This window comes from Lissotriton vulgaris, chromosome 2_1 (assembly GCF_964263255.1).
Source record: "Lissotriton vulgaris chromosome 2_1, aLisVul1.2, whole genome shotgun sequence".
Classification (NCBI taxonomy): Eukaryota; Metazoa; Chordata; class Amphibia; order Caudata; family Salamandridae; genus Lissotriton; species Lissotriton vulgaris.
The window spans coordinates 2,053,459,150-2,053,474,020 of record NC_141687.1 but is presented as its reverse complement, the minus strand read 5'-3'; positions in this window follow the sequence as shown (position 1 = coordinate 2,053,474,020).

Sequence of the window (14,871 nt, the reverse complement as noted above, 5' to 3'; positions counted from 1 at the left end):
TCATAACACCGCACCTCCGAGACGTCATCAACTGCTCCTTCAACTCCGCCACCTTCCCGGAAAGCTGGAAACACGCTGAACTCACCGCCCTTCTGAAAAAACCCACAGCGGACCCCACCGAACTCAAAAATTACCGCCCCATATCGCTCCTTCCATTCCCAGCCAAAGTCATCGAGAAAGCTGTCAACAACCAACTCGCCGCCTTCCTCGAAGCCAACAAATCCCTCGACTCCTCACAATCTGGCTTCCGAGCAAAACACAGCACTGAGACCGCCCTCATCGCAGCAACAGACGACATTCGAACTCTACTGGACAATGGAGACACAGTCGCCCTCATCTTCCTCGACCTCTCTGCAGCCTTCGACACAGTCTGCCACAGTACCCTTTTACAACGCCTCAGAAACATCGGAATACAAGGAAAAGCACTCGAATGGATCACGTCGTTCCTCACCGGAAGAACCCAGAGAGTCCGCCTTCCACCATTCAAATCCGAAGCCACTGAAGTCATCTGTGGCGTACCACAAGGATCCTCACTCAGTCCCACCCTCTTCAACGTATACATGAGCCCCCTTGCGGCCATCGCTCGCCAACACAACCTCAACATCATCTCCTACGCGGATGACACTCAACTGATCCTTTCTCTCACCAATGACCCCAGCACCGCCAAAACAAACCTACACGAAGGAATGAAAGAAGTTGCCGAATGGATGAAACAAAGCCGTCTGAAACTGAACTCAGATAAAACAGAAGTCCTCATCTTAGGTACATCCCCCTCTGCATGGGACGACTCTTGGTGTCCGGAAGCCCTTGGAAAAGCACACATCCCGACAGACCACGCACGGAACCTAGGCGTTATCCTGGACTCTTCACTCTCAATGAACAGACAAGTCAACGCCGTATCCTCATCCTGCTTCAACATTCTTCGCATGCTCAAAAAAACATTTCGCTGGATCCCCACCGAAACCAGAAAAACAGTCACCCATGCTCTGGTCACGAGCCGACTGGACTACGGAAAAACCCTCTACGCAGGTACTACCGCTAAACTCCAGAAGAAACTCCAACGAATCCAAAACGCCTCAGCCAGGATCATATTAAACATCCCACGCAACGAACACATTTCTGGCCACCTGAAAGACCTCCACTGGCTACCCGTCAATAAGAGGATCACTTTCCGACTGCTAACCCACACACACAAATCACTCTACGACATCGGCCCAGAATGCCTCAACTCACGACTGTCCTTCTACACCCCTTCCCGCCAACTACGTTCTTCCAGCCAAGCCCTCGCCACTGTTCCCCACATCAACAAGACCACCATGGGAGGCAGATCCTTCTCATACCTGGCAGCTAAAACATGGAACTCACTCCCCACCTACCTTCGCCTTACCCAGAACCACCTAGCTTTTAGAAAGCAACTTAAAACTTGGATATTTGACAAGTAAGCGTCCTCCCCTCCCTAAGCGCCTTGAGACCCTCTGGGTATGTAGTGCGCTATATAAATTCTCTGACTTGACTTGACTTGGGATAGGGGGGCATCGGGGGCTTCTGTTCTTTGTTTCCTCTAGCAATGAAGTACATCAGCAGGACCTGATACTAATAGTAATAATACCACTTGTCTGTCTACCAGTGTCCTGCTGTCATCTACATAAATAAGACTGCAGACATTACGAGCTTGTGAAAGTGCAGCAAACAAAGTTGACCAAGTGAAGAGGTAGGAAAGTGAGAGCCACAATGTACCCTAGAATCAAATAAGAAGGATGGGCATAAAATAGCAAAGAAAACTTTGTGTGTTTGAAATAGGTGGAAAAAACTAATTCTCATTTAGAAAAATAATGCTTAAAATAGGTTTGGTTTAGTTTGCATAACTAGGCCGCAACGAGCCACATTACAAAATATTGGTTGTTTATTTGTTGTGCACGAGCTGTGCGACTGCATGTTTTACATTCCATTTCAGAAAAACATTGAAATTCAACTGCAACCACAGTGTCTGTCTTTGCGTTTTGAAATGTAAAACTGTAACTTATTTCTTATTTTTACAGCTGAAGCTTTGTGATTTGCCACATTACAAGGTTTTGAGCTAAGCGTCCATTGTTTTATTGACGTCATAACCGTGCAGAAGCAGTCCACTGTATTCTACTGTTTTGCATTTATAAAATTTACAATTTATTCAGGGCAACAATGTCGTGTTGGCGAGCTGTGTGAGTGACAAGGTTTTGGCACTAACGGGCCAGCTCGTAGTCCGAAAGAGCCCATGAACATCAATTCAAGACCTCTGAGGCCACACCAAGGTCCCAGGGTCTGCAGGGCAACACTGGTGGGTCAGGGGCTGGCAGCTTCAGCTGGATTTGGGTGCTGGTTCAGGTGGTTGGGATCCTGTTATGTCCCTTTGGCTCTGAACAGGATGCCAGCAGACTAGTTCTTGGAGTCACTCTGGGAGTCCTGGGTTCAGATTTATGTCCAATTAGTCTGACTCACACAGGAGGGCAGCTGGGCAATAGGGCAGCAGTCCAACATGGCAGCAGTCCGGCAAGGCAGTAGTCCAGCAGGGAAGCAGTCTAGCAGAGTGTCCGTTCTATCAACACCCCAGCATTCCTTCTTCCTGGCAGAGGCTCCAGAGGTAACAAAAGTGTACTGAAGAGTTGGTGTTTGAGGTCCAATATATATATATAAATATTTGTATAATTCTTTTTATTGAAAATCAGGCATGACAGATAGGCTATACAAATATATTTGAAATAGCAGTATGATTTACACATGAAGTCGGTCTTTGAAACATATTTAGCTCGGACGACATTGACAGTTGCAATTGTACAGAATTAGGTCCCACCAATGGGATCCTCCTTGGGTATCGGGGGTTCACAAATCTCACCCCTGTGGACAGTCCATCGCCACCATATTTGCGTCTATTTGTTCGGGCACCGCCTGGCTTCATAGATGGGCTTCTCCGCAATCAAAGACCAATCCATATCTTTGCCCCAATCACACATAAATATTAAAAAGTGTCAGGCTTAATAAAGACCATTGCGGCACTCCACAGGGTAGTGAGAATGCATCCGCCTTATATTCGCCCAGAGCAACCATTTGGGTTCTGTTGGATAGACAGGTATTAGGCAGTGCCCTTGACTCCGATCTTGTGCAACCGGTCCATCAGCAAAGCATGATGGACGGTATCAGAGGCTGCAGAGAGAGCCAGCATAATCAATGCAGCCTTTCCGCCCTGATCCAGAATGCTCCTAATCTCATCAGTGGATTTGAGTAGCACTGTCTCAGTGCTATGCCCCTCTCTAAATCCGTACTGAATTGGGTTTAGCACCTGTGATTCTTGTAACTACACCTTGAGTGCGTGTTCATGTTTCTCTCTATAATTTTCGCCTGGAGTGGTAATCTAGATAAAGGTCTTAAATTTATTAGGGTCTTTGGCATCCAAGTTAGGATTTTTTGCAGGGGCAGAATGGATGCCTGTTTCCATTCTCTGGGAAAGTAGCCCTCTGAGTACATTACATTTATGATGGTAGTCAGGGAGCCTGACACTGGCTCCGCTGCCAATTCAACTATAGATACTGGGCAGGGATCATGCGGAGAACCTGATTCCACTTTCATGAGGAGATCAAGAGTGTCTGAGACAGAAAAAGGGGCAAGTCTATCGAGTACACAGATCCTGTTTTCATCTATCTTGGAACTGATCGTCGGAACTGTAGTATTCTTAATATTTAAGTCCAAGAAAGTTAAGAAAATAGCGTTACCTTTATCAAATAAGAACTTTGCTACATTATTCTAAATTTCTTGGCTAGCCGGGATGGTGGGCACGATTGGTTGGGTCATGGTGGTAAAAGTTTTAAAGAGTTATTTTGGAGAATTATTTGCATTGTTGAATTTCCTAGTGAAGTACTCTACTTTGGCTTTTTGAAGCAACTGTTTATACTGAGCAATACTCAACTTGTATTTGTTTTTTTTCCTCATCTATGTAATACTTCCTCCAGTTTCCTTTGAGGTGCTTAGAACATAACTTTTGATTTCTAAGCTCCTGCGAGTACCATGGAGATGAAGGTCGCAGTCTATTAAAGCGAAGGAGTTTTTTGGAACGAAATATCGACCAGCACATCCAGCCAAAAATATCGACACCACTTGGACCAATCCCTACAGCTCCTCGGAGTTTCAGACTATTGGGGAAAAAATCCACCACAACAGGCATTGAAGAGCGTAATCAAGCGAACTGTTCGGCTCTGGTCTTTCCACTGTAACGGAGCAAAATAATTCAGAAGGAAGCACACTTGGGCCATTGTCTCCGATTACAAACGGGGGGTTGAGTCATCCTACTTATCAAGTACTTATTTACTCTTCTGGAAGGTCAAGTTCATGGCCTTAAGACTAGGCGAATAACCCTTTTTAAAGTATTTGCCACAATGGCGGCGCCTTAGTCACAAAATTGAATGCAGGGAATGCGGCTAACACTCCGAAAGTTTGGAGCACATAGCCTGCGCATGCCCAGCTCTGCTACATGACAGAAGGACTTTACTGAGAGCAGAGTAGATCAAACTAGGCGCTCACACATGTCGCCAGGCCATAATGGCAGCCATGAATCAAGAAAATATAAAGCTGAACATCCGGTTCACCAAATTCGTTGCCAGAGCTGCAAAAACGCTGGGGAAAGAAAAGGCAGCAATTCTTTCTCCGGCTGGCCCAGTTATCTCCTTGCAACAAAAGCGCTAGCGGCCACCGCCCCCTTCAGCAAGGCCTACAAGGACACTGTGTTCAGCATTTTAAAACAAGCTGTCATACTTACTTGTCCCTCTTTTGAGACTTTCTTAAAACCACTCTGTGACTGTCATGTTATTTAACAAGCTTGATCTGTAAAAGACAAACGCATATTCGGATAATTTATTTTATTTTTATCCATTTTTATTGCAAGATTATTGTACTGTCCTTGCACTAACTAAAGTACTTTTTTCACTCATTTTTAAATGTGTACATGTATATATGAGTCATATGGTTTTACCATTTTGTTATGATTTTTAGTGATCAAACAATAAAATCTGAATTTGAATTAGAATTTGAGTTTTTGGGGCGCAAGCTTACTTAATGCTGCTTCCAACCAGTTTGAGTAAGACCTGGTTGCTTTGTCCAGATCTCTGGGTAGCGTGGTGCAGGTTGAAGATCGTACGTCCTGTAAAGCCTTAGCTTGTACCTTATTCCAAGCTCTCCTCTCTACATATTTTGTTTATGGTTTGGGAGCAGCATGGTCCGTGACCATGAGCTTGAATAATACGGCCCTGTTGTCTGTCCAGACTAAGGGAAAAAGGCCAGTGAACCTAAGCTGGGGGATATTAGAGAAAATGCTGTCTAACGTGAAACAGCCACGTGAGTGGCACCCATCACTAGTTGCTCTAAACTTCCGCCATTCATCAGGTCTAGCAGATTAATGGTATCTAGATCTGAAAGCAGCTCCAAATGGAAGTTGAAATCTCCCACTACTGTATAGGAGTTAGCACTTAACCCATTTTCCATAACACAGCCTGCTTGCTATAGAAATCCTTTTTTCTGGCCTGGAGACCTATAGATGAGGCTGCCTTTAAATGTATAGTGATGAGAGAGCTGAAAGCAGTAATCCAGCGCTTCACATTCCTCACTAGCTAGTGGGTTAAAGGAAGCTGTGATTGATTTATGATATATGACCGCTAAACCACCTCCTTTTCTCTGTGACCTATTCAACGTTTGGCAGAGATAATCAGGATAAGTGGCTTTAACTATGTCTGTGCTTGACGCCTCGTCTGTCAATTCTTCTGTGATAAATGCGATATTTATCTTCTCATCCTCAATGAAGGAGGCACATTCAGTGCTGTGTTTAGCTAAGGACCTTTCATTATGAAGAACCCACTTCCATGCTGTAGAAGAATTGACCTTTACCCTGGCGGTTTATTGTTTATGTCCGCAACTGATTGGAACAATAGTTCAGGTAGTTTCATGCATCCCGGGCAAATCATTTGTGCCTTTGAGGACCAGGATTCAAGTTGAATAGTGCAGCAATTCTGTCTGTGTTAGTCTTGTTTAAACATTTTAGGATACTGCTAGACTATTGTACAGGCATAGTTATACCTCATATGTTTTGTGTAAGGGGCTGGCGATGTGCGTGGAACGAGCTTGGACATGCGCAGATGGACTTGCCTTAGGCGCGCCAGCGGCATGCAGGTTGCACGCATCCGCTGCGCGCTTGCACCAGCCAGTATTTAAATACCATCAGGAGGGGGAAAGACTATCCCGCAGCCCTGTCTACTCTCAAAATGGCGGCCACGCGGGTCAAATGTGGACCACGGGAGCCTAACGGTTCTGAACAGTGCAATTATCGGAGTGCAAATAAGCAGGTTTTCGGGTTTTAAAACAAATTATTTAAACAGATTTAAAACTACTCCATGGTCTCTCTCGGCTCAAGCCTCAGGAGGACTTCAGCTTTAAGCAACCATCAGCCCCAACATGACCCATGTTCGTTCCCTGGAGTTCAAGTCAGTAGGGTCCCACAGAACTTGCACAGGGACACAAGTAACCAACACATGGGCACATTACCCACTTCGGACAAACATTGTCAGTCGATATGTTTATTGCATCAGCACTTTATTCCACGGTATCACCTGCTAGCTTTCACTTGCTTTACGATGTTGGACTGTGTGAGGTTGGATAAACTCGTATGCATTAGATGTTCCATCTACTGAATTCAGGGCTGGTAGCACTAGGCTTATAAGAAGTCATAGGAAAGTTGTTGCATTGCCAGCTTTAGCCCTTATAGTAACTAGATGGTAACCTAATATTTTAAACTAGCACAAATGTCTAATTATTTTAAGTACATTTTTGGCTGTATCACATTGCTTTTATGACTTTAAAAGACATCGAATAAAGCATATTTTTTCATCGTCTTCTTGTCTCTCACCTCTTTCTTCACTTCCAACTGACTTCTCCTAGCCATTTCTATTGGGTCATTTTACTATTTGTTTGGCATTTTCCACCTGGCCATCGGGCGGGAAACTCTAAAGGTGTGTCCTCAAGTTTGATGCAATGTTTAGCCAAGAAATCTCTCATCTGGCTGGAGGTCAGCTGGGTCCCATTGTCCATAATCATGTACTGGGGTACACAGATATATCCTTGAACTTTGATAGTACTGGCGGTAGTGACAGTACTCACAAAAACAATTTTCAGAAAATTGAAATGAACATCTACAATGACAGCAACATAAAGTTGGTAATCTGACAGACGTGGGAACATGTAAACGGTTCCATGAAATCCAGACACACCTTCACCCGGGGTGCTGACGGTTCACCAAGATGTTGCTCTTCCCCACCCACTGCTAGCTTTAGCCTTTTCTCACTCTCTCTGCATACCAAATATCTAATCACATGCCTGAATACCTCTGCCTCCATCCACCAGAACCTCTCCTTCATCTTTTTCTCTGCTCTTGGCTGTCTCAAATGACCTTGATGTGCTAAATTAATCAGCTTCCTCTCACCTCCTGAGGAGGTACAGAACTTTCTCCTCTCAGGATCAGTTCTTCACCACATACTGTCAACTCCTCCACCACCTTGTGATATGGTTTGACCAACACTGAACCCTCTCTCTGTATACCCTTGTGAATCGTCTTCCTGGCTTCTTTCAAAATCTCGTTCTTATCCATCGCTGCTAGCCATTCAGCATTAGTGACAGCTTTGTACACGCCATCCTTTCCATCATCCAAACATGCCACAACCTCCTCAACCTTGTAACTTCCATCAATTCACTCTTATTATCTAGTCACGAAAGGCAATCTGCCCTGCATTTCCTTCACCCCAGAATGTATTCACTTACACCGTTAAAACTCTTGAGTCTGACTGCAGATCTTGCTAACCTACCACAACTTTTGTCCCTGCCTGCATGCCTCAGAATTATCAACAGCGCTTTGTGATCCATCCTCAAGACTACATTGGTTCCCCATACCTACATTCTGAAATGTCCCATCCCCCACACGGATTGGTGACGGTACAACGCGTACCGTCACAACGCGTGCTGTTACAACGCGTCCCTTACAACGCAAGTCGTTACCACGACTTGCGTTGGGGGCGCGGATATTGAATAGTATAATTTACTATTCTAACACCAGTCCCCGTGGACACTAGGGAAGGTGTTGGAATAGTAAATTTACTATTTTTAATCTTCTAGAGCCCTCCAGCGCAAGTCGTGGTAACGACTTGCGTTGTTACGGACGCGTCGTAACAGCACCGCGTTGTAACATCCGCGTTGTAACGGATGTTTCCCCCCCACACTGCTTCCAATACCTCTCTCTCTCAATGAATGAATAGTTATTTTCTGAAGAATTCAAAGCTCTAGAAGCCAAGGCTACAGTCATGTCTCTGCCATTATGCCCCAATCCCTGAAGTATCAGCATCCACCATAACTATGGATTGTCTGTTGATGTCAGAAGGTGTGAGCATGCCCCCTTCTATTATCTCATGCGTGAGTCCTTGAATTGCCCAACTGTATTCTTTGCCCGAAGAAAATTGAACTTTTTTTACTATCACCCTGAGATCCATCTGTTTGTTTCAGCAATTGTGCTCACAAACCTTGAATTATGTTATATTAAACCAATGAAAGATCTGAGCTGATCTTTGTTGCATAACGTTTGGCCTCTTCAGCCTAGCAAAAAGTTTCTTATCACTATCTCTTTGGAATTTTTGTTTTGAACTTCTTCCAAAGCGGGCACTTCATCATCCTGAGTACATCCTAGGTTCTAGTAGTGATATCTTTAGAAGCCACATCCACTGATCCCCCTCTGCCTATCTTTTCATGACATACACAGGTGAAGTAACATTGTTTCCTACACTTCATGAATTATTTTTCACACTTATTGATTCAGAACCATAATATGAGCTCCCACACCCATACCAGTTCCTTTGAATTGGGATTCGATTTATACTCTGATGTGTTTTATGTCCGTTGGCTTCAGCACTAGGATTTTTGTACTATGTGTATTAGTGAGCTGCTTATTTGTGTGTCTTAAAGCTTTGCTGTCATTCCTCAACTGAATGAGCAGGTGACCGAGCGTACGCTCATGCTTTCTTAGTCACTTATGTAGGGAAGCGGGTTTCTAATGCAGTACCCCTCCCCATTTGTTGCCTCCCTTCTAATGCAACTTTGACTGTGGAGCACTGGGTTCCTGCTAATCAGGCTCCTAGTTCCCGTGTTCTTTCATCAAAACTATAGTATTGTTTCCACAACTGGCACATCTCTGACTCCCATATAATTCCCTTGTTAAAGGTGATAGAGCGTCCAGGTCACCCGACTCAGATTACCATACTCAACTGGGCCCATAAACAACATATGATGAGATTTCATCAGGTAACCTGTGCACTTACTCTAATCTGTGATTTATAAATTTCATTTAGGACCTATACCATTGGCTTACCAATCCTCGTCATCTGTACCTAAAGTCCTAAGGGATCAAAGGAGTTAGAATAATAGGTATAATAATAACATTTGCACTCATATAATAACCACAAACTTAGCAAAGGTTTAAACACTTTATCTGAATTTCTTAAATGTCTTAATCCAAATATTAAACATCAAATATCTTGCAATTAAGAAAATAATGATTAGAATGAAAATATGCAGAGATTTTATAAAGCAGTCTTTACGCATTTGACATAAGGGTGGGATGAGGGAAGGAAACAGTACAATGACATACCCACATTGAATATTTACCTACAATGGTGTGAAGAACTAACCCTGGCCATGGGTCAGTTTAAAGGACAGAACCCCGAAAATGCATGGACCATAAAGGCAAGCAGGTGCAGATCAGAATCAGGACAGGTAAAGCCAAATTGGACCAGGACGGGACCACCACAGGCTAAGACCGGCACCCGCAGTTAAAGTTGCAACGCCTGAGTTACTCCCTCTCTGCAGCTAACAGCCAGAACCTGGTAAGAATTATTGATCTCTCCAACAAAGTGCTTCGCCAGCACTTCAGTTCTTAAACCCCGATCTGGGTTTCGAACTTTCTGACAGAGGGCTAAGCCAGCACCTCTGCTCCCGATCACCTATTGAGTGCGTTGGGTCAGTGACAGGTCAGCTATTTTTACAAGTCGGACAATTACCTAGCTAAGCCTACCCTACTTATAATATTTTTCCAGGTCTGTGTACCACCCCCCAATGTTGTAAGCGTAAGGATCCCCAATTTCGGTTGGACAAAAGGATGAGGAGAGGTTATCACACCATACCAAAATGAAACTTTTAGAATGAATATTAATGTTTGCATTCCTGCCCATCAATTTTATTTTCCAATGCACTTTTATTCCACCCAGCAGTGAATGTATCAATAATGATTACAATGTAGTCCATATTTTAGTTCAGCTTCCTTCACAGGGGTCAGGAGTTGACGTTCCCATGAACATCTTCTAGCAAGTCAGGAATTGGCCGAGTTTCAAAGGTCAGCGCTTCATGGACTTGAGCTTTTCTGCGCAGTCGCAGTTCCTCCAAAAATGGAGTTCAGAAATACATGTCAGGCCCAAAGTTCGATACAACAGAAATAGAAAAGAATCAGTATTAGAACAAATAATAACTGAATGTACTGAATACCTCTTATCTCTACTCTATTCCCATTACTTTATTTTAACTATTGTGTTAGAAATAAGGCAGAATGTACAGCTTAGTATAAGCAGCAGTGCAAGCTTCATGCATGCTTTAGGACACAGTCAGCCATCTTAGTTCTAGTGCGCAAAAGCAAAATATTCCCTCCAAAGCAGAAAGTACGTCATGTCACGTGAGTGTGACAGGCGCATGCACAGTAAGAAATCCAGTGTAGCAGCAGCCATATTAATGCAAGCGGATTATTGTTAGTAAAAGCACATATGCAAGCTTCACTTAGATGTCATGTAATGCAAAATTAATAGGACAAAACATGTTGATTAGTACATTAACGGTATGACGAGAGGACTGAATACAAGCAAGTCACATTACGTGCGAATCCTTGCTCCATCAATCCCCTCTTTGATGATATTTTAGATCATCACCAATTAATGAAACAGATGCCAACTTTTCACATTTCACCCAGCTCAATTTCTTCAAACTTTCTATTTTGTTTCTTCTCACTGTTAGTGTGAAAGCTTTTCACTTTCTTGTATATATTTCCATTCAACTCTTCTAATTCAAGTTCATCAATATTTCTCTTTTTCCCTCTCTTATTTACTGTATATGTTTTGTTGTGCTTCCGACATTTGCACAAATTATTATCCCTAGAATCAGTAGGCCTATTCCCACCATTGGCATCAGTATTCCACCTACAAAACTTTTTCCTACATTAGAAAGCCAACTACGTATAGAGGAGAGACCATCAGTAAGTCTCTTCCATGCACTATCAACCTCCAGTGGTTTAAGCTCTTTTTCCAAATTATCAATATTTCTTACATACCTTTTAATTTCAACACTTTTGTCAGGTATGTAAGTGCAACAATGTTGTGCTTTCAACATTCCACAGACTCCACCTTCTTTGCTAATAATCTATCAAGAGAAAGCCGATTTTGTAAAACCATTGATCTGATCGCAACCAAATTAGTAGAATCAGTTGATAACCGATCCACTACTGTTGACAATTTGCAAATTCTTTGCGTATTCAGAGCCACTCCCACTGTAGGTATCAATGCACTAAATATATCACCTGCTATTTCTCCAAAACTAGCTCTTTTGCTACATATTAACCCATTTGTTTCTTCATTGTTTCCAGTGATTTTGTTTACATGATATATCTTTGGGAATACTATTTCAAAATAACAGCTCCCATACCAATGATCTGGCAGTTTGTAATAAGCTTTGTTTCCGCATATAAAATAAATTCCAGGAAACACAGGGTCAGTTCCATCTTTGAAACCCCAACCCCCAATTACCTTATAATTGTGTTCACATTAATTGGAACCAATGAATATATTGTTAGAGTTTCCCTTTGTTTTAAAAAACCAGCAACATAGCAGCATGAGTCTTGCCATTTGGGGTGAACCCTATATTTTCAGCCCATTTAGGAATTTTATGGTTCTTATCATTTGCCTTTCTTTGGAACTTTTATCTCCTTTTCTCAACCATATTCAAAAATATGTTCTCTTTTTCACGTAATAAGCATGGTAAATTATTCTTGTGTGCTTCAGCTATATCTATTGCACCTATAGTTAGAAAGTATTCACTCATATAACATGTTACATCAATTTTAGTATGTACAGGATTCAGGTTACTACGTATTGGAAGTTCAGAAAATATCACATCTGAATTAGAATAGTAATACTGCAAAGGTCCTTTCTTAAAGAAGAAACTGGCTAAAATACTACATGAAATACCATATGTTAGTGGTAAATGATTGTAATTCACACCTTCGGCCACCGAAGTAGGTAATATCATACAAACATAGTAATCTTCTATTTCCATAGCTTTTACATAGTGTACTAATAGGTTTGCAAATACATTTAAAGTGAGTTCTGTTTTTAATTCCAGTATAATGTAGTCCTTCCTCATCTGATGCTTCTAAATGATGCTAAGGCTGCTGCTTGAAATTATTCTTGGCAAAGATAAGCGCTACCAAATCGATTTAGGATTGTAGCACATCACCATTTGTTATTTGCACATTGCTCATTTTACCCTCTGCACTTTGGAACTTTAGAGTGGTTAGGCTATGTTTTAGACAAACTAGCTTTAAAAAAAGAAATGAATAGGCTTTCTTTTTAAAACTTACCTGTCTTCCTGCATTTCCTACATGGCTGCCCACTTCCCAGCCCCAGTCCACTGCGGCAGTGTGCCGTTTGAGTGTAGGGCGACCAGGAAGCAGGCAGACCAATTGCTAGACACTTCCGATGGGTGGAAAGGCGGATCTAGGCTCTCGCGCTTCGCACTACATTAGGCGAAGGAGTCAGCGGACGTGCAGCACTACACTTGTAAGGCTGCTGCTTCAAATTATTCTTGGCAAATATTAGCGCTACCAAATTGATTTAGGATTTTAGCACATCACCGTTTATTATTTGTACATTGCTCATTTTAGCCTCTGCACTTTGGAACTTTAGAGCGGTTAGGCTCTGTTTTAGACAAACTTGCTTTTAAAAAAGAAACAATTAGGCTTTCTTTTTAAAATGTACCTGTCTTCCTGTATTTCCTACGTTGCTGCCGATGTCCCAGCCCCGGTCCACAGCGGCAGTGTGCCGTTTGAGTGGAGGGCGACCAGGAAGCAGGCAGATCAATCGCTAGACACTTCCGTGGGCGGGAGTTCGGAGCCAGGCTCCAGCGCTTCGCAGTATATTAGACCAATGTGCCAGCGGCCGTGCAGCGGACACGCCGCTGGCCGGCCGGGGCCACTGGCCAGAACCCCTGCCCGTGCCGCACCTACCCAACAAAGCACCACCAAATACTCACGAGAGGCGCTACTAACTCTCGAACATAATACAGGTAATATCCTCTCACAATGTGCTGTAGCCCACCCCGGATCCTCGTTTGGCCCGTTCTCCTGACACTTCTATAAATGATCCAGATTGGGGCATAGTCAAACAAGCAGCCAGGCTGATCCCAACCTTTCCAAACTATCTTGCATCTACCTTAACGCTGGATCATTTCTTAAACACTCCTCTGACATATGGGACCTCCTTAATGAAAGGAATCCTGATCTTGTCTACATCTCTGAAACTTGGATGGACGACAATAACTCCCCAGATATTGCGAATGCATTATCAGCTAATTACAAAATTGTCAAACAAGAAAGGCATGGCCGCAGGGGCGGTGGGGTAGCAATCATGTTAAAAAAAATCTGACCTGCCAACCTGTGCAAGTAGCACCAAAGAATTAACATGAAATACTTCCACTTCCAAATACTTAACGAGGGTCTGATCATTCTGGCAGGGGCAGTGATCTATAATCCCCCAGGTCACCAAGCTGACCTATGTACCAGGTTACTCACCCAACTCCTCCCAGTCTGCCTGAAACACAAGAACTACATGATAGGGGACTTTAACGTACATTATGAAAATAAAGACAGTCCGGCCGTCTCTCAACTGGAGAGCAACATGCAGATACTTCAACTCAAACAGTAGACCGAGGGTCCTACCCATAGAGCCAGCCACACGCTTGACCTTCTCTTTTCTAATATCAAAGCCCCTTGCATCCATGAGATTCAACTTTTACTTTGGACAGACCACTCGCTCATAGCCTTCACATTGAGTTTACCAGTTAAATCAACTAAGTTCTGCAAAACTCGTCAGAAATCGAACCGAGCATGGAGGCTTGTTACTGAATCGTCATTTCAAGCCTACTTCATATGCTCTAACGTACAGACCTTAAAAGGTCTTCCAGTTTGCATAGGAGCCGCTAATCTTGAGTCAGAGATCTGTACAACACTGAATAAACTGGCCCCAATACAGGAACACAACCAACTGCAAAGACCGCACACCGAAAAATGGTACACCCCACAACTTAAAAAACTTAAGAGGAAATGCCAAAACCTCGAACATCTATGGAGATTCTCAAAAAATGATTCTGACAAACTAAGGTACAAATCTGAACTTAAATCCTACAATCAAGCCATAAAAAACTCCCAAAAAATCCCACTATGCCCTCCGAATCACTGAGAACTGTAACTCTGCCAAAGAACTGTACAGAATAGACAGAGAACTTAGCAAACCAGCCAGCAAGTCTCAAACTCTACCTCCTTCAGTCAACGCATGCAAAAGAATAAGTGACTTCTTCTCGGATAAGATAAAGAAAATGTACTCCACTTTTAATATTCCCACTAAAGCTGATATAACGAATAGGGCCCCCTCGATTCCCCATCCAGATGCCACATAAATTATGTGTAATTCCCCCCCCCTTCAAGAAAATGAGGTTTTAGAGGCCATG